This window comes from Cyclopterus lumpus, unplaced genomic scaffold (genome assembly GCF_009769545.1).
Source record: "Cyclopterus lumpus isolate fCycLum1 unplaced genomic scaffold, fCycLum1.pri scaffold_68_arrow_ctg1, whole genome shotgun sequence".
Lineage (NCBI taxonomy): Eukaryota > Metazoa > Chordata > Actinopteri > Perciformes > Cyclopteridae > Cyclopterus > Cyclopterus lumpus.
This window is the reverse complement of record NW_022974921.1, coordinates 36,013-52,054: the sequence shown is the minus strand read 5'-3', so window position 1 is coordinate 52,054 and position 16,042 is coordinate 36,013. Positions and strand designations below refer to the sequence as shown.

The window sequence follows — 16,042 nt, the reverse complement described above, 5'->3', positions numbered from 1 at the left end:
TGGAACGCTTCACGAATTTGCTGTCATCCTTTCGCAGGGGCCATGCTAATCTTCTCTGTATCGTTTCCAATTTATTATATGCGCTGCCTTAGCAAGCACAATGACCCAAAGGTGCTGCTTACTATTTGACCCCCTTGCTGTCGGAACAACACCTTCTTAATGGTTCAGGGCGTTATGACTTCCTTGACCCAGGCAACGCTCCTAAGACACACCCCTCACAGTAGTTCTGTTCTGTGGGATCAGCGGCACTGTGTAAAGTCTGTTATCATGCCAGGGATCCATTGTGTGGAGGCCTTAGCTCATGTTGCGAATGGTCGTACTGTAACCATAAGGTAGGCGGTTCCATCCCCGCTCTCCACATAGTTATATATAAATTCTGTTATTATGCCCGGGAATTTTAGGTGCAGTGTTACCGTCACGGTGCCCTCTTGACAAGGTCTTATTTTCTTGACACTCACAGCTCTGAAACATCGGGAATTCAGCTCGGGCAGATCAAAATGTGGAACGCTTCACGAATTTGCGTGTCATCCTTTCGCAGGGGCCATGCTAATCTTCTCTGTATCGTTTCCAATTTATTATATGCGCTGCCTTAGCAAGCACAATGACCCAAAGGTGCTGCTTACTATTTGACCCCCTTGCTGTCGGAACAACACCTTCTTAATGGTTCAGGCGTTATGACTTCCTTGACCCAGGCAACGCTCCTAAGACACACCCCTCACAGTAGTTCTGTTCTGTGGGATCAGCGGCACTGTGTAAAGTCTGTTATCATGCCAGGGATCCATTGTGTGGAGGCCTTAGCTCATGTTGCGAAGTGGTCGTACTGTAATCATTAGGTAGGCGGTTCCGATCCCCGCTCTCCACATAGTTATATATAAATTCTGTTATTATGCCCGGGAATTTAGGTGCAGTGTTACCGTCACGGTGCCCTCTTGACAAGGTCTTATTTTCTTGACACTCACAGCTCTGAAACATCGGGAATTCAGCTCGGGCAGATCAAAATGTGGAACGCTTCACGAATTTGCGTGTCATCCTTCGCAGGGGCCATGCTAATCTTCTCTGTATCGTTTCCAATTTATTATATGCGCTGCCTTAGCAAGCACAATGACCCAAAGGTGCTGCTTACTATTTGACCCCCTTGCTGTCGGAACAACACCTTCTTAATGGTTCAGGCGTTATGACTTCCTTGACCCAGGCAACGCTCCTAAGACACACCCCTCACAGTAGTTCTGTTCTGTGGGATCAGCGGCACTGTGTAAAGTCTGTTATCATGCCAGGGATCCATTGTGTGGAGGCCGTAGCTCATGTTGCGAGTGGTCGTACTGTAATCATTAGGTAGGCGGTTCGATCCCCGCTCTCCACATAGTTATATACAAATTCTGTTATTATGCCCGGGGATCTTAGGTGCAGTGTTACCGTCACGGTGCCCTCTTGACAAGGTCTTATTTTCTTGACACTCACAGCTCTGAAACATCGGGAATTCAGCTCGGGCAGATCAAAATGTGGAACGCTTCACGAATTTGCGTGTCATCCTTTCGCAGGGGCCATGCTAATCTTCTCTGTATCGTTTCCAATTTATTATATGCGCTGCCTTAGCAAGCACAATGACCCAAAGGTGCTGCTTACTATTTGACCCCCTTGCTGTCGGAACAACACCTTCTTAATGGTTCAGGCGTTATGACTTCCTTGACCCAGGCAACGCTCCTAAGACACACCCCTCACAGTAGTTCTGTTCTGTGGGATCAGCGGCACTGTGTAAAGTCTGTTATCATGCCAGGGATCCATTGTGTGGAGGCCTTAGCTCATGTTGCGAAGTGGTCGTACTGTAATCCATAAGGTAGGCGGTTCCGATCCCCGCTCTCCACATAGTTATATATAAATTCTGTTATTATGCCCGGGGAATCTTTAGGTGCAGTGTTACCGTCACGGTGCCCTCTTGACAAGGTCTTATTTTCTTGACACTCACAGCTCTGAAATATCGGGAATTCAGCTCGGGCAGATCAAAATGTGGAACGCTTCACGAATTTGCGTGTCATCCTTTCGCAGGGGCCATGCTAATCTTCTCTGTATCGTTTCCAATTTATTATATGCGCTGCCTTAGCAAGCACAATGACCCAAAGGTGCTGCTTACTATTTGACCCCCTTGCTGTCGGAACAACACCTTCTTAATGGTTCAGGCGTTATGACTTCCTTGACCCAGGCAACGCTCCTAAGACACACCCCTCACAGTAGTTCTGTTCTGTGGGATCAGCGGCACTGTGTAAAGTCTGTTATCATGCCAGGGATCCATTGTGTGGAGGCCGTAGCTCATGTTGCGAGTGGTCGTACTGTAATCATTAGGTAGGCGGTCCGATCCCCGCTCTCCACATAGTTATATATAAATTCTGTTATTATGCCCGGGAATTTTAGGTGCAGTGTTACCGTCACGGTGCCCTCTTGACAAGGTCTTATTTTCTTGACACTCACAGCTCTGAAACATCGGGAATTCAGCTCGGGCAGATCAAAATGTGGAACGCTTCACGAATTTGCGTGTCATCCTTTCGCAGGGGCCATGCTAATCTTCTCTGTATCGTTTCCAATTTATTATATGCGCTGCCTTAGCAAGCACAATGACCCAAAGGTGCTGCTTACTATTTGACCCCCTTGCTGTCGGAACAACACCTTCTTAATGGTTCAGGCGTTATGACTTCCTTGACCCAGGCAACGCTCCTAAGACACACCCCTCACAGTAGTTCTGTTCTGTGGGATCAGCGGCACTGTGTAAAGTCTGTTATCATGCCAGGGATCCATTGTGTGGAGGCCGTAGCTCATGTTGCGAGTGGTCGTACTGTAATCATTAGGTAGGCGGTTCGATCCCCGCTCTCCACATAGTTATATACAAATTCTGTTATTATGCCCGGGGAATCTTAGGTGCAGTGTTACCGTCACGGTGCCCTCTTGACAAGGTCTTATTTTCTTGACACTCACAGCTCTGAAACATCGGGAATTCAGCTCGGGCAGATCAAAATGTGGAACGCTTCACGAATTTGCGTGTCATCCTTTCGCAGGGGCCATGCTAATCTTCTCTGTATCGTTTCCAATTTATTATATGCGCTGCCTTAGCAAGCACAATGACCCAAAGGTGCTGCTTACTATTTGACCCCCTTGCTGTCGGAACAACACCTTCTTAATGGTTCAGGCGTTATGACTTCCTTGACCCAGGCAACGCTCCTAAGACACACCCCTCACAGTAGTTCTGTTCTGTGGGATCAGCGGCACTGTGTAAAGTCTGTTATCATGCCAGGGATCCATTGTGTGGAGGCCGTAGCTCATGTTGCGAGTGGTCGTACTGTAATCATTAGGTAGGCGGTTCGATCCCCGCTCTCCACATAGTTATATACAAATTCTGTTATTATGCCCGGGGATCTTAGGTGCAGTGTTACCGTCACGGTGCCCTCTTGACAAGGTCTTATTTTCTTGACACTCACAGCTCTGAAACATCGGGAATTCAGCTCGGGCAGATCAAAATGTGGAACGCTTCACGAATTTGCGTGTCATCCTTTCGCAGGGGCCATGCTAATCTTCTCTGTATCGTTTCCAATTTATTATATGCGCTGCCTTAGCAAGCACAATGACCCAAAGGTGCTGCTTACTATTTGACCCCCTTGCTGTCGGAACAACACCTTCTTAATGGTTCAGGCGTTATGACTTCCTTGACCCAGGCAACGCTCCTAAGACACACCCCTCACAGTAGTTCTGTTCTGTGGGATCAGCGGCACTGTGTAAAGTCTGTTATCATGCCAGGGATCCATTGTGTGGAGGCCGTAGCTCATGTTGCGAGTGGTCGTACTGTAATCATTAGGTAGGCGGTTCGATCCCCGCTCTCCACATAGTTATATACAAATTCTGTTATTATGCCCGGGGATCTTAGGTGCAGTGTTACCGTCACGGTGCCCTCTTGACAAGGTCTTATTTTCTTGACACTCACAGCTCTGAAACATCGGGAATTCAGCTCGGGCAGATCAAAATGTGGAACGCTTCACGAATTTGCGTGTCATCCTTTCGCAGGGGCCATGCTAATCTTCTCTGTATCGTTTCCAATTTATTATATGCGCTGCCTTAGCAAGCACAATGACCCAAAGGTGCTGCTTACTATTTGACCCCCTTGCTGTCGGAACAACACCTTCTTAATGGTTCAGGCGTTATGACTTCCTTGACCCAGGCAACGCTCCTAAGACACACCCCTCACAGTAGTTCTGTTCTGTGGGATCAGCGGCACTGTGTAAAGTCTGTTATCATGCCAGGGATCCATTGTGTGGAGGCCGTAGCTCATGTTGCGAAGTGGTCGTACTGTAATCATTAGGTAGGCGGTTCGATCCCCGCTCTCCACATAGTTATATATAAATTCTGTTATTATGCCCGGGGAATCTTAGGTGCAGTGTTACCGTCACGGTGCCCTCTTGACAAGGTCTTATTTTCTTGACACTCACAGCTCTGAAACATCGGGAATTCAGCTCGGGCAGATCAAAATGTGGAACGCTTCACGAATTTGCGTGTCATCCTTTCGCAGGGGCCATGCTAATCTTCTCTGTATCGTTTCCAATTTATTATATGCGCTGCCTTAGCAAGCACAATGACCCAAAGGTGCTGCTTACTATTTGACCCCCTTGCTGTCGGAACAACACCTTCTTAATGGTTCAGGCGTTATGACTTCCTTGACCCAGGCAACGCTCCTAAGACACACCCCTCACAGTAGTTCTGTTCTGTGGGATCAGCGGCACTGTGTAAAGTCTGTTATCATGCCAGGGATCCATTGTGTGGAGGCCGTAGCTCATGTTGCGAGTGGTCGTACTGTAATCATTAGGTAGGCGGTTCGATCCCCGCTCTCCACATAGTTATATACAAATTCTGTTATTATGCCCGGGGAATCTTAGGTGCAGTGTTACCGTCACGGTGCCCTCTTGACAAGGTCTTATTTTCTTGACACTCACAGCTCTGAAACATCGGGAATTCAGCTCGGGCAGATCAAAATGTGGAACGCTTCACGAATTTGCGTGTCATCCTTTCGCAGGGGCCATGCTAATCTTCTCTGTATCGTTTCCAATTTATTATATGCGCTGCCTTAGCAAGCACAATGACCCAAAGGTGCTGCTTACTATTTGACCCCCTTGCTGTCGGAACAACACCTTCTTAATGGTTCAGGCGTTATGACTTCCTTGACCCAGGCAACGCTCCTAAGACACACCCCTCACAGTAGTTCTGTTCTGTGGGATCAGCGGCACTGTGTAAAGTCTGTTATCATGCCAGGGATCCATTGTGTGGAGGCCTTAGCTCATGTTGCGAATGGTCGTACTGTAATCATTAGGTAGGCGGTTCCATCCCCGCTCTCCACATAGTTATATATAAATTCTGTTATTATGCCCGGGAATTTTAGGTGCAGTGTTACCGTCACGGTGCCCTCTTGACAAGGTCTTATTTTCTTGACACTCACAGCTCTGAAACATCGGGAATTCAGCTCGGGCAGATCAAAATGTGGAACGCTTCACGAATTTGCGTGTCATCCTTTCGCAGGGGCCATGCTAATCTTCTCTGTATCGTTTCCAATTTATTATATGCGCTGCCTTAGCAAGCACAATGACCCAAAGGTGCTGCTTACTATTTGACCCCCTTGCTGTCGGAACAACACCTTCTTAATGGTTCAGGCGTTATGACTTCCTTGACCCAGGCAACGCTCCTAAGACACACCCCTCACAGTAGTTCTGTTCTGTGGGATCAGCGGCACTGTGTAAAGTCTGTTATCATGCCAGGGATCCATTGTGTGGAGGCCGTAGCTCATGTTGCGAGTGGTCGTACTGTAATCATTAAGGTAGGCGGTTCGATCCCCGCTCTCCACATAGTTATATATAAATTCTGTTATTATGCCCGGGGAATCTTAGGTGCAGTGTTACCGTCACGGTGCCCTCTTGACAAGGTCTTATTTTCTTGACACTCACAGCTCTGAAACATCGGGAATTCAGCTCGGGCAGATCAAAATGTGGAACGCTTCACGAATTTGCGTGTCATCCTTTCGCAGGGGCCATGCTAATCTTCTCTGTATCGTTTCCAATTTATTATATGCGCTGCCTTAGCAAGCACAATGACCCAAAGGTGCTGCTTACTATTTGACCCCCTTGCTGTCGGAACAACACCTTCTTAATGGTTCAGGCGTTATGACTTCCTTGACCCAGGCAACGCTCCTAAGACACACCCCTCACAGTAGTTCTGTTCTGTGGGATCAGCGGCACTGTGTAAAGTCTGTTATCATGCCAGGGATCCATTGTGTGGAGGCCGTAGCTCATGTTGCGAGTGGTCGTACTGTAATCATTAGGTAGGCGGTTCGATCCCCGCTCTCCACGTAGTTATATATAAATTCTGTTATTATGCCCGGGGATCTTAGGTGCAGAGTTACCGTCACGTTGCCCTCTTGACAAGGTCTTACTTTCTTGACACTCACAGCTCTGAAACATCGGGAATTCAGGCAACGCTCCTAAGACACACCCCTCACAGTAGTTCTGTTCTGTGGGATCAGCGGCACTGTGTAAAGTCTGTTATCATGCCAGGGATCCATTGTGTGGAGGCCTTAGCTCATGTTGCGAATGGTCGTACTGTAACCATAAGGTAGGCGGTTCCATCCCCGCTCTCCACATAGTTATATATAAATTCTGTTATTATGCCCGGAATTTTAGGTGCAGTGTTACCGTCACGGTGCCCTCTTGACAAGGTCTTATTTTCTTGACACTCACAGCTCTGAAACATCGGGAATTCAGCTCGGGCAGATCAAAATGTGGAACGCTTCACGAATTTGCGTGTCATCCTTTCGCAGGGGCCATGCTAATCTTCTCTGTATCGTTTCCAATTTATTATATGCGCTGCCTTAGCAAGCACAATGACCCAAAGGTGCTGCTTACTATTTGACCCCCTTGCTGTCGGAACAACACCTTCTTAATGGTTCAGGCGTTATGACTTCCTTGACCCAGGCAACGCTCCTAAGACACACCCCTCACAGTAGTTCTGTTCTGTGGGATCAGCGGCACTGTGTAAAGTCTGTTATCATGCCAGGGATCCATTGTGTGGAGGCCGTAGCTCATGTTGCGAAGTGGTCGTACTGTAATCATTAAGGTAGGCGGTTCGATCCCCGCTCTCCACATAGTTATATATAAATTCTGTTATTATGCCCGGGAATCTTAGGTGCAGTGTTACCGTCACGGTGCCCTCTTGACAAGGTCTTATTTTCTTGACACTCACAGCTCTGAAACATCGGGAATTCAGCTCGGGCAGATCAAAATGTGGAACGCTTCACGAATTTGCGTGTCATCCTTTCGCAGGGGCCATGCTAATCTTCTCTGTATCGTTTCCAATTTATTATATGCGCTGCCTTAGCAAGCACAATGACCCAAAGGTGCTGCTTACTATTTGACCCCCTTGCTGTCGGAACAACACCTTCTTAATGGTTCAGGCGTTATGACTTCCTTGACCCAGGCAACGCTCCTAAGACACACCCCTCACAGTAGTTCTGTTCTGTGGGATCAGCGGCACTGTGTAAAGTCTGTTATCATGCCAGGGATCCATTGTGTGGAGGCCTTAGCTCATGTTGCGAATGGTCGTACTGTAACCATAAGGTAGGCGGTTCCATCCCCGCTCTCCACATAGTTATATATAAATTCTGTTATTATGCCCGGGAATTTTAGGTGCAGTGTTACCGTCACGGTGCCCTCTTGACAAGGTCTTATTTTCTTGACACTCACAGCTCTGAAACATCGGGAATTCAGCTCGGGCAGATCAAAATGTGGAACGCTTCACGAATTTGCGTGTCATCCTTTCGCAGGGGCCATGCTAATCTTCTCTGTATCGTTTCCAATTTATTATATGCGCTGCCTTAGCAAGCACAATGACCCAAAGGTGCTGCTTACTATTTGACCCCCTTGCTGTCGGAACAACACCTTCTTAATGGTTCAGGCGTTATGACTTCCTTGACCCAGGCAACGCTCCTAAGACACACCCCTCACAGTAGTTCTGTTCTGTGGGATCAGCGGCACTGTGTAAAGTCTGTTATCATGCCAGGGATCCATTGTGTGGAGGCCTTAGCTCATGTTGCGAATGGTCGTACTGTAACCATAAGGTAGGCGGTTCCATCCCCGCTCTCCACATAGTTATATATAAATTCTGTTATTATGCCCGGGAATTTTAGGTGCAGTGTTACCGTCACGGTGCCCTCTTGACAAGGTCTTATTTTCTTGACACTCACAGCTCTGAAACATCGGGAATTCAGCTCGGGCAGATCAAAATGTGGAACGCTTCACGAATTTGCGTGTCATCCTTTCGCAGGGGCCATGCTAATCTTCTCTGTATCGTTTCCAATTTATTATATGCGCTGCCTTAGCAAGCACAATGACCCAAAGGTGCTGCTTACTATTTGACCCCCTTGCTGTCGGAACAACACCTTCTTAATGGTTCAGGCGTTATGACTTCCTTGACCCAGGCAACGCTCCTAAGACACACCCCTCACAGTAGTTCTGTTCTGTGGGATCAGCGGCACTGTGTAAAGTCTGTTATCATGCCAGGGATCCATTGTGTGGAGGCCGTAGCTCATGTTGCGAGTGGTCGTACTGTAATCATTAGGTAGGCGGTTCGATCCCCGCTCTCCACGTAGTTATATATAAATTCTGTTATTATGCCCGGGGATCTTAGGTGCAGAGTTACCGTCACGTTGCCCTCTTGACAAGGTCTTACTTTCTTGACACTCACAGCTCTGAAACATCGGGAATTCAGGCAACGCTCCTAAGACACACCCCTCACAGTAGTTCTGTTCTGTGGGATCAGCGGCACTGTGTAAAGTCTGTTATCATGCCAGGGATCCATTGTGTGGAGGCCTTAGCTCATGTTGCGAATGGTCGTACTGTAACCATAAGGTAGGCGGTTCCATCCCCGCTCTCCACATAGTTATATATAAATTCTGTTATTATGCCCGGAAATTTTAGGTGCAGTGTTACCGTCACGGTGCCCTCTTGACAAGGTCTTATTTTCTTGACACTCACAGCTCTGAAACATCGGGAATTCAGGCAACGCTCCTAAGACACACCCCTCACAGTAGTTCTGTTCTGTGGGATCAGCGGCACTGTGTAAAGTCTGTTATCATGCCAGGGATCCATTGTGTGGAGGCCTTAGCTCATGTTGCGAATGGTCGTACTGTAACCATAAGGTAGGCGGTTCCATCCCCGCTCTCCACATAGTTATATATAAATTCTGTTATTATGCCCGGGAATTTTAGGTGCAGTGTTACCGTCACGGTGCCCTCTTGACAAGGTCTTATTTTCTTGACACTCACAGCTCTGAAACATCGGGAATTCAGCTCGGGCAGATCAAAATGTGGAACGCTTCACGAATTTGCGTGTCATCCTTTCGCAGGGGCCATGCTAATCTTCTCTGTATCGTTTCCAATTTATTATATGCGCTGCCTTAGCAAGCACAATGACCCAAAGGTGCTGCTTACTATTTGACCCCCTTGCTGTCGGAACAACACCTTCTTAATGGTTCAGGCGTTATGACTTCCTTGACCCAGGCAACGCTCCTAAGACACACCCCTCACAGTAGTTCTGTTCTGTGGGATCAGCGGCACTGTGTAAAGTCTGTTATCATGCCAGGGATCCATTGTGTGGAGGCCGTAGCTCATGTTGCGAGTGGTCGTACTGTAATCATTAGGTAGGCGGTTCGATCCCCGCTCTCCACATAGTTATATACAAATTCTGTTATTATGCCCGGGGATCTTAGGTGCAGTGTTACCGTCACGGTGCCCTCTTGACAAGGTCTTATTTTCTTGACACTCACAGCTCTGAAACATCGGGAATTCAGCTCGGGCAGATCAAAATGTGGAACGCTTCACGAATTTGCGTGTCATCCTTTCGCAGGGGCCATGCTAATCTTCTCTGTATCGTTTCCAATTTATTATATGCGCTGCCTTAGCAAGCACAATGACCCAAAGGTGCTGCTTACTATTTGACCCCCTTGCTGTCGGAACAACACCTTCTTAATGGTTCAGGCGTTATGACTTCCTTGACCCAGGCAACGCTCCTAAGACACACCCCTCACAGTAGTTCTGTTCTGTGGGATCAGCGGCACTGTGTAAAGTCTGTTATCATGCCAGGGATCCATTGTGTGGAGGCCTTAGCTCATGTTGCGAATGGTCGTACTGTAACCATAAGGTAGGCGGTTCCATCCCCGCTCTCCACATAGTTATATATAAATTCTGTTATTATGCCCGGGAATTTTAGGTGCAGTGTTACCGTCACGGTGCCCTCTTGACAAGGTCTTATTTTCTTGACACTCACAGCTCTGAAACATCGGGAATTCAGCTCGGGCAGATCAAAATGTGGAACGCTTCACGAATTTGCGTGTCATCCTTTCGCAGGGGCCATGCTAATCTTCTCTGTATCGTTTCCAATTTATTATATGCGCTGCCTTAGCAAGCACAATGACCCAAAGGTGCTGCTTACTATTTGACCCCCTTGCTGTCGGAACAACACCTTCTTAATGGTTCAGGCGTTATGACTTCCTTGACCCAGGCAACGCTCCTAAGACACACCCCTCACAGTAGTTCTGTTCTGTGGGATCAGCGGCACTGTGTAAAGTCTGTTATCATGCCAGGGATCCATTGTGTGGAGGCCGTAGCTCATGTTGCGAATGGTCGTACTGTAACCATAAGGTAGGCGGTTCCATCCCCGCTCTCCACATAGTTATATATAAATTCTGTTATTATGCCCGGAAATTTTAGGTGCAGTGTTACCGTCACGGTGCCCTCTTGACAAGGTCTTATTTTCTTGACACTCACAGCTCTGAAACATCGGGAATTCAGGCAACGCTCCTAAGACACACCCCTCACAGTAGTTCTGTTCTGTGGGATCAGCGGCACTGTGTAAAGTCTGTTATCATGCCAGGGATCCATTGTGTGGAGGCCTTAGCTCATGTTGCGAATGGTCGTACTGTAACCATAAGGTAGGCGGTTCCATCCCCGCTCTCCACATAGTTATATATAAATTCTGTTATTATGCCCGGGAATTTTAGGTGCAGTGTTACCGTCACGGTGCCCTCTTGACAAGGTCTTATTTTCTTGACACTCACAGCTCTGAAACATCGGGAATTCAGCTCGGGCAGATCAAAATGTGGAACGCTTCACGAATTTGCGTGTCATCCTTTCGCAGGGGCCATGCTAATCTTCTCTGTATCGTTTCCAATTTATTATATGCGCTGCCTTAGCAAGCACAATGACCCAAAGGTGCTGCTTACTATTTGACCCCCTTGCTGTCGGAACAACACCTTCTTAATGGTTCAGGCGTTATGACTTCCTTGACCCAGGCAACGCTCCTAAGACACACCCCTCACAGTAGTTCTGTTCTGTGGGATCAGCGGCACTGTGTAAAGTCTGTTATCATGCCAGGGATCCATTGTGTGGAGGCCTTAGCTCATGTTGCGAGTGGTCGTACTGTAATCATTAGGTAGGCGGTTCGATCCCCGCTCTCCACGTAGTTATATATAAATTCTGTTATTATGCCCGGGGATCTTAGGTGCAGAGTTACCGTCACGTTGCCCTCTTGACAAGGTCTTACTTTCTTGACACTCACAGCTCTGAAACATCGGGAATTCAGGCAACGCTCCTAAGACACACCCCTCACAGTAGTTCTGTTCTGTGGGATCAGCGGCACTGTGTAAAGTCTGTTATCATGCCAGGGATCCATTGTGTGGAGGCCTTAGCTCATGTTGCGAATGGTCGTACTGTAACCATAAGGTAGGCGGTTCCATCCCCGCTCTCCACATAGTTATATATAAATTCTGTTATTATGCCCGGAAATTTTAGGTGCAGTGTTACCGTCACGGTGCCCTCTTGACAAGGTCTTATTTTCTTGACACTCACAGCTCTGAAACATCGGGAATTCAGGCAACGCTCCTAAGACACACCCCTCACAGTAGTTCTGTTCTGTGGGATCAGCGGCACTGTGTAAAGTCTGTTATCATGCCAGGGATCCATTGTGTGGAGGCCGTAGCTCATGTTGCGAATGGTCGTACTGTAACCATAAGGTAGGCGGTTCCATCCCCGCTCTCCACATAGTTATATATAAATTCTGTTATTATGCCCGGGAATTTTAGGTGCAGTGTTACCGTCACGGTGCCCTCTTGACAAGGTCTTATTTTCTTGACACTCACAGCTCTGAAACATCGGGAATTCAGCTCGGGCAGATCAAAATGTGGAACGCTTCACGAATTTGCGTGTCATCCTTTCGCAGGGGCCATGCTAATCTTCTCTGTATCGTTTCCAATTTATTATATGCGCTGCCTTAGCAAGCACAATGACCCAAAGGTGCTGCTTACTATTTGACCCCCTTGCTGTCGGAACAACACCTTCTTAATGGTTCAGGCGTTATGACTTCCTTGACCCAGGCAACGCTCCTAAGACACACCCCTCACAGTAGTTCTGTTCTGTGGGATCAGCGGCACTGTGTAAAGTCTGTTATCATGCCAGGGATCCATTGTGTGGAGGCCGTAGCTCATGTTGCGAGTGGTCGTACTGTAATCATTAGGTAGGCGGTTCGATCCCCGCTCTCCACGTAGTTATATATAAATTCTGTTATTATGCCCGGGGATCTTAGGTGCAGAGTTACCGTCACGTTGCCCTCTTGACAAGGTCTTACTTTCTTGACACTCACAGCTCTGAAACATCGGGAATTCAGGCAACGCTCCTAAGACACACCCCTCACAGTAGTTCTGTTCTGTGGGATCAGCGGCACTGTGTAAAGTCTGTTATCATGCCAGGGATCCATTGTGTGGAGGCCTTAGCTCATGTTGCGAATGGTCGTACTGTAACCATAAGGTAGGCGGTTCCATCCCCGCTCTCCACATAGTTATATATAAATTCTGTTATTATGCCCGGAAATTTTAGGTGCAGTGTTACCGTCACGGTGCCCTCTTGACAAGGTCTTATTTTCTTGACACTCACAGCTCTGAAACATCGGGAATTCAGGCAACGCTCCTAAGACACACCCCTCACAGTAGTTCTGTTCTGTGGGATCAGCGGCACTGTGTAAAGTCTGTTATCATGCCAGGGATCCATTGTGTGGAGGCCTTAGCTCATGTTGCGAATGGTCGTACTGTAACCATAAGGTAGGCGGTTCCATCCCCGCTCTCCACATAGTTATATATAAATTCTGTTATTATGCCCGGGAATTTTAGGTGCAGTGTTACCGTCACGGTGCCCTCTTGACAAGGTCTTATTTTCTTGACACTCACAGCTCTGAAACATCGGGAATTCAGCTCGGGCAGATCAAAATGTGGAACGCTTCACGAATTTGCGTGTCATCCTTTCGCAGGGGCCATGCTAATCTTCTCTGTATCGTTTCCAATTTATTATATGCGCTGCCTTAGCAAGCACAATGACCCAAAGGTGCTGCTTACTATTTGACCCCCTTGCTGTCGGAACAACACCTTCTTAATGGTTCAGGCGTTATGACTTCCTTGACCCAGGCAACGCTCCTAAGACACACCCCTCACAGTAGTTCTGTTCTGTGGGATCAGCGGCACTGTGTAAAGTCTGTTATCATGCCAGGGATCCATTGTGTGGAGGCCGTAGCTCATGTTGCGAGTGGTCGTACTGTAATCATTAGGTAGGCGGTTCGATCCCCGCTCTCCACATAGTTATATACAAATTCTGTTATTATGCCCGGGGATCTTAGGTGCAGTGTTACCGTCACGGTGCCCTCTTGACAAGGTCTTATTTTCTTGACACTCACAGCTCTGAAACATCGGGAATTCAGCTCGGGCAGATCAAAATGTGGAACGCTTCACGAATTTGCGTGTCATCCTTTCGCAGGGGCCATGCTAATCTTCTCTGTATCGTTTCCAATTTATTATATGCGCTGCCTTAGCAAGCACAATGACCCAAAGGTGCTGCTTACTATTTGACCCCCTTGCTGTCGGAACAACACCTTCTTAATGGTTCAGGCGTTATGACTTCCTTGACCCAGGCAACGCTCCTAAGACACACCCCTCACAGTAGTTCTGTTCTGTGGGATCAGCGGCACTGTGTAAAGTCTGTTATCATGCCAGGGATCCATTGTGTGGAGGCCGTAGCTCATGTTGCGAGTGGTCGTACTGTAATCATTAGGTAGGCGGTTCGATCCCCGCTCTCCACGTAGTTATATATAAATTCTGTTATTATGCCCGGGGATCTTAGGTGCAGAGTTACCGTCACGTTGCCCTCTTGACAAGGTCTTACTTTCTTGACACTCACAGCTCTGAAACATCGGGAATTCAGGCAACGCTCCTAAGACACACCCCTCACAGTAGTTCTGTTCTGTGGGATCAGCGGCACTGTGTAAAGTCTGTTATCATGCCAGGGATCCATTGTGTGGAGGCCTTAGCTCATGTTGCGAATGGTCGTACTGTAACCATAAGGTAGGCGGTTCCATCCCCGCTCTCCACATAGTTATATATAAATTCTGTTATTATGCCCGGAAATTTTAGGTGCAGTGTTACCGTCACGGTGCCCTCTTGACAAGGTCTTATTTTCTTGACACTCACAGCTCTGAAACATCGGGAATTCAGGCAACGCTCCTAAGACACACCCCTCACAGTAGTTCTGTTCTGTGGGATCAGCGGCACTGTGTAAAGTCTGTTATCATGCCAGGGATCCATTGTGTGGAGGCCTTAGCTCATGTTGCGAGTGGTCGTACTGTAACCATAAGGTAGGCGGTTCGATCCCCGCTCTCCACATAGTTATATATAAATTCTGTTATTATGCCCGGGAATTTTAGGTGCAGTGTTACCGTCACGGTGCCCTCTTGACAAGGTCTTATTTTCTTGACACTCACAGCTCTGAAATATCGGGAATTCAGCTCGGGCAGATCAAAATGTGGAACGCTTCACGAATTTGCGTGTCATCCTTTCGCAGGGGCCATGCTAATCTTCTCTGTATCGTTTCCAATTTATTATATGCGCTGCCTTAGCAAGCACAATGACCCAAAGGTGCTGCTTACTATTTGACCCCCTTGCTGTCGGAACAACACCTTCTTAATGGTTCAGGCGTTATGACTTCCTTGACCCAGGCAACGCTCCTAAGACACACCCCTCACAGTAGTTCTGTTCTGTGGGATCAGCGGCACTGTGTAAAGTCTGTTATCATGCCAGGGATCCATTGTGTGGAGGCCGTAGCTCATGTTGCGAGTGGTCGTACTGTAATCATTAGGTAGGCGGTTCGATCCCCGCTCTCCACATAGTTATATACAAATTCTGTTATTATGCCCGGGGATCTTAGGTGCAGTGTTACCGTCACGGTGCCCTCTTGACAAGGTCTTATTTTCTTGACACTCACAGCTCTGAAATATCGGGAATTCAGCTCGGGCAGATCAAAATGTGGAACGCTTCACGAATTTGCGTGTCATCCTTTCGCAGGGGCCATGCTAATCTTCTCTGTATCGTTTCCAATTTATTATATGCGCTGCCTTAGCAAGCACAATGACCCAAAGGTGCTGCTTACTATTTGACCCCCTTGCTGTCGGAACAACACCTTCTTAATGGTTCAGGCGTTATGACTTCCTTGACCCAGGCAACGCTCCTAAGACACACCCCTCACAGTAGTTCTGTTCTGTGGGATCAGCGGCACTGTGTAAAGTCTGTTATCATGCCAGGGATCCATTGTGTGGAGGCCTTAGCTCATGTTGCGAGTGGTCGTACTGTAATCATTAGGTAGGCGGTTCGATCCCCGCTCTCCACGTAGTTATATATAAATTCTGTTATTATGCCCGGGGATCTTAGGTGCAGAGTTACCGTCACGTTGCCCTCTTGACAAGGTCTTACTTTCTTGACACTCACAGCTCTGAAACATCGGGAATTCAGGCAACGCTCCTAAGACACACCCCTCACAGTAGTTCTGTTCTGTGGGATCAGCGGCACTGTGTAAAGTCTGTTATCATGCCAGGGATCCATTGTGTGGAGGCCTTAGCTCATGTTGCGAATGGTCGTACTGTAACCATAAGGTAGGCGG

The 16,042-nt window shown here is 47.8% G+C and overlaps 25 non-coding genes and 1 pseudogene across 25 annotated transcripts; all 26 read right to left on the bottom strand.

The window, feature by feature from the left end:
* Positions 1-99, bottom strand: LOC117728530 (annotated as a pseudogene; the record flags this gene model as incomplete).
* A 394-nt stretch (positions 100-493) lies between these two features.
* Positions 494-600, bottom strand: LOC117728526. The gene has a single exon (XR_004609187.1). It is a non-coding gene; the product is annotated as a U6 spliceosomal RNA (small nuclear RNA).
* Positions 601-994: 394 nt separating this feature from the next.
* Positions 995-1,100, bottom strand: LOC117728529. The gene has a single exon (XR_004609190.1). It is a non-coding gene; the product is annotated as a U6 spliceosomal RNA (small nuclear RNA).
* Positions 1,101-1,493: 393 nt separating this feature from the next.
* Positions 1,494-1,600, bottom strand: LOC117728524. The gene has a single exon (XR_004609185.1). It is a non-coding gene; the product is annotated as a U6 spliceosomal RNA (small nuclear RNA).
* A 398-nt stretch (positions 1,601-1,998) lies between these two features.
* Positions 1,999-2,105, bottom strand: LOC117728523. The gene has a single exon (XR_004609184.1). It is a non-coding gene; the product is annotated as a U6 spliceosomal RNA (small nuclear RNA).
* Positions 2,106-2,498: 393 nt separating this feature from the next.
* Positions 2,499-2,605, bottom strand: LOC117728522. The gene has a single exon (XR_004609183.1). It is a non-coding gene; the product is annotated as a U6 spliceosomal RNA (small nuclear RNA).
* A 394-nt stretch (positions 2,606-2,999) lies between these two features.
* Positions 3,000-3,106, bottom strand: LOC117728521. The gene has a single exon (XR_004609182.1). It is a non-coding gene; the product is annotated as a U6 spliceosomal RNA (small nuclear RNA).
* Positions 3,107-3,499: 393 nt separating this feature from the next.
* Positions 3,500-3,606, bottom strand: LOC117728520. The gene has a single exon (XR_004609181.1). It is a non-coding gene; the product is annotated as a U6 spliceosomal RNA (small nuclear RNA).
* A 393-nt stretch (positions 3,607-3,999) lies between these two features.
* LOC117728519 lies at positions 4,000-4,106 on the bottom strand. Its single transcript, XR_004609180.1, has one exon. It is a non-coding gene; the product is annotated as a U6 spliceosomal RNA (small nuclear RNA).
* A 395-nt stretch (positions 4,107-4,501) lies between these two features.
* On the bottom strand, positions 4,502-4,608 carry LOC117728518. Its single transcript, XR_004609179.1, has one exon. It is a non-coding gene; the product is annotated as a U6 spliceosomal RNA (small nuclear RNA).
* Positions 4,609-5,002: 394 nt separating this feature from the next.
* On the bottom strand, positions 5,003-5,109 carry LOC117728517. Its single transcript, XR_004609178.1, has one exon. It is a non-coding gene; the product is annotated as a U6 spliceosomal RNA (small nuclear RNA).
* Positions 5,110-5,502: 393 nt separating this feature from the next.
* LOC117728516 lies at positions 5,503-5,609 on the bottom strand. The gene has a single exon (XR_004609177.1). It is a non-coding gene; the product is annotated as a U6 spliceosomal RNA (small nuclear RNA).
* A 395-nt stretch (positions 5,610-6,004) lies between these two features.
* On the bottom strand, positions 6,005-6,111 carry LOC117728515. Its single transcript, XR_004609175.1, has one exon. It is a non-coding gene; the product is annotated as a U6 spliceosomal RNA (small nuclear RNA).
* A 682-nt stretch (positions 6,112-6,793) lies between these two features.
* Positions 6,794-6,900, bottom strand: LOC117728513. The gene has a single exon (XR_004609173.1). It is a non-coding gene; the product is annotated as a U6 spliceosomal RNA (small nuclear RNA).
* A 395-nt stretch (positions 6,901-7,295) lies between these two features.
* LOC117728512 lies at positions 7,296-7,402 on the bottom strand. The gene has a single exon (XR_004609172.1). It is a non-coding gene; the product is annotated as a U6 spliceosomal RNA (small nuclear RNA).
* A 393-nt stretch (positions 7,403-7,795) lies between these two features.
* On the bottom strand, positions 7,796-7,902 carry LOC117728511. The gene has a single exon (XR_004609171.1). It is a non-coding gene; the product is annotated as a U6 spliceosomal RNA (small nuclear RNA).
* Positions 7,903-8,295: 393 nt separating this feature from the next.
* Positions 8,296-8,402, bottom strand: LOC117728510. Its single transcript, XR_004609170.1, has one exon. It is a non-coding gene; the product is annotated as a U6 spliceosomal RNA (small nuclear RNA).
* Positions 8,403-9,375: 973 nt separating this feature from the next.
* On the bottom strand, positions 9,376-9,482 carry LOC117728509. The gene has a single exon (XR_004609169.1). It is a non-coding gene; the product is annotated as a U6 spliceosomal RNA (small nuclear RNA).
* Positions 9,483-9,875: 393 nt separating this feature from the next.
* Positions 9,876-9,982, bottom strand: LOC117728508. The gene has a single exon (XR_004609168.1). It is a non-coding gene; the product is annotated as a U6 spliceosomal RNA (small nuclear RNA).
* Positions 9,983-10,375: 393 nt separating this feature from the next.
* On the bottom strand, positions 10,376-10,482 carry LOC117728507. Its single transcript, XR_004609167.1, has one exon. It is a non-coding gene; the product is annotated as a U6 spliceosomal RNA (small nuclear RNA).
* Positions 10,483-11,165: 683 nt separating this feature from the next.
* LOC117728506 lies at positions 11,166-11,272 on the bottom strand. Its single transcript, XR_004609166.1, has one exon. It is a non-coding gene; the product is annotated as a U6 spliceosomal RNA (small nuclear RNA).
* Positions 11,273-12,245: 973 nt separating this feature from the next.
* On the bottom strand, positions 12,246-12,352 carry LOC117728505. Its single transcript, XR_004609165.1, has one exon. It is a non-coding gene; the product is annotated as a U6 spliceosomal RNA (small nuclear RNA).
* A 973-nt stretch (positions 12,353-13,325) lies between these two features.
* On the bottom strand, positions 13,326-13,432 carry LOC117728504. The gene has a single exon (XR_004609164.1). It is a non-coding gene; the product is annotated as a U6 spliceosomal RNA (small nuclear RNA).
* Positions 13,433-13,825: 393 nt separating this feature from the next.
* LOC117728502 lies at positions 13,826-13,932 on the bottom strand. The gene has a single exon (XR_004609162.1). It is a non-coding gene; the product is annotated as a U6 spliceosomal RNA (small nuclear RNA).
* Positions 13,933-14,905: 973 nt separating this feature from the next.
* LOC117728500 lies at positions 14,906-15,012 on the bottom strand. Its single transcript, XR_004609161.1, has one exon. It is a non-coding gene; the product is annotated as a U6 spliceosomal RNA (small nuclear RNA).
* Positions 15,013-15,405: 393 nt separating this feature from the next.
* Positions 15,406-15,512, bottom strand: LOC117728499. The gene has a single exon (XR_004609160.1). It is a non-coding gene; the product is annotated as a U6 spliceosomal RNA (small nuclear RNA).
* Positions 15,513-16,042: the final 530 nt, after the last annotated feature.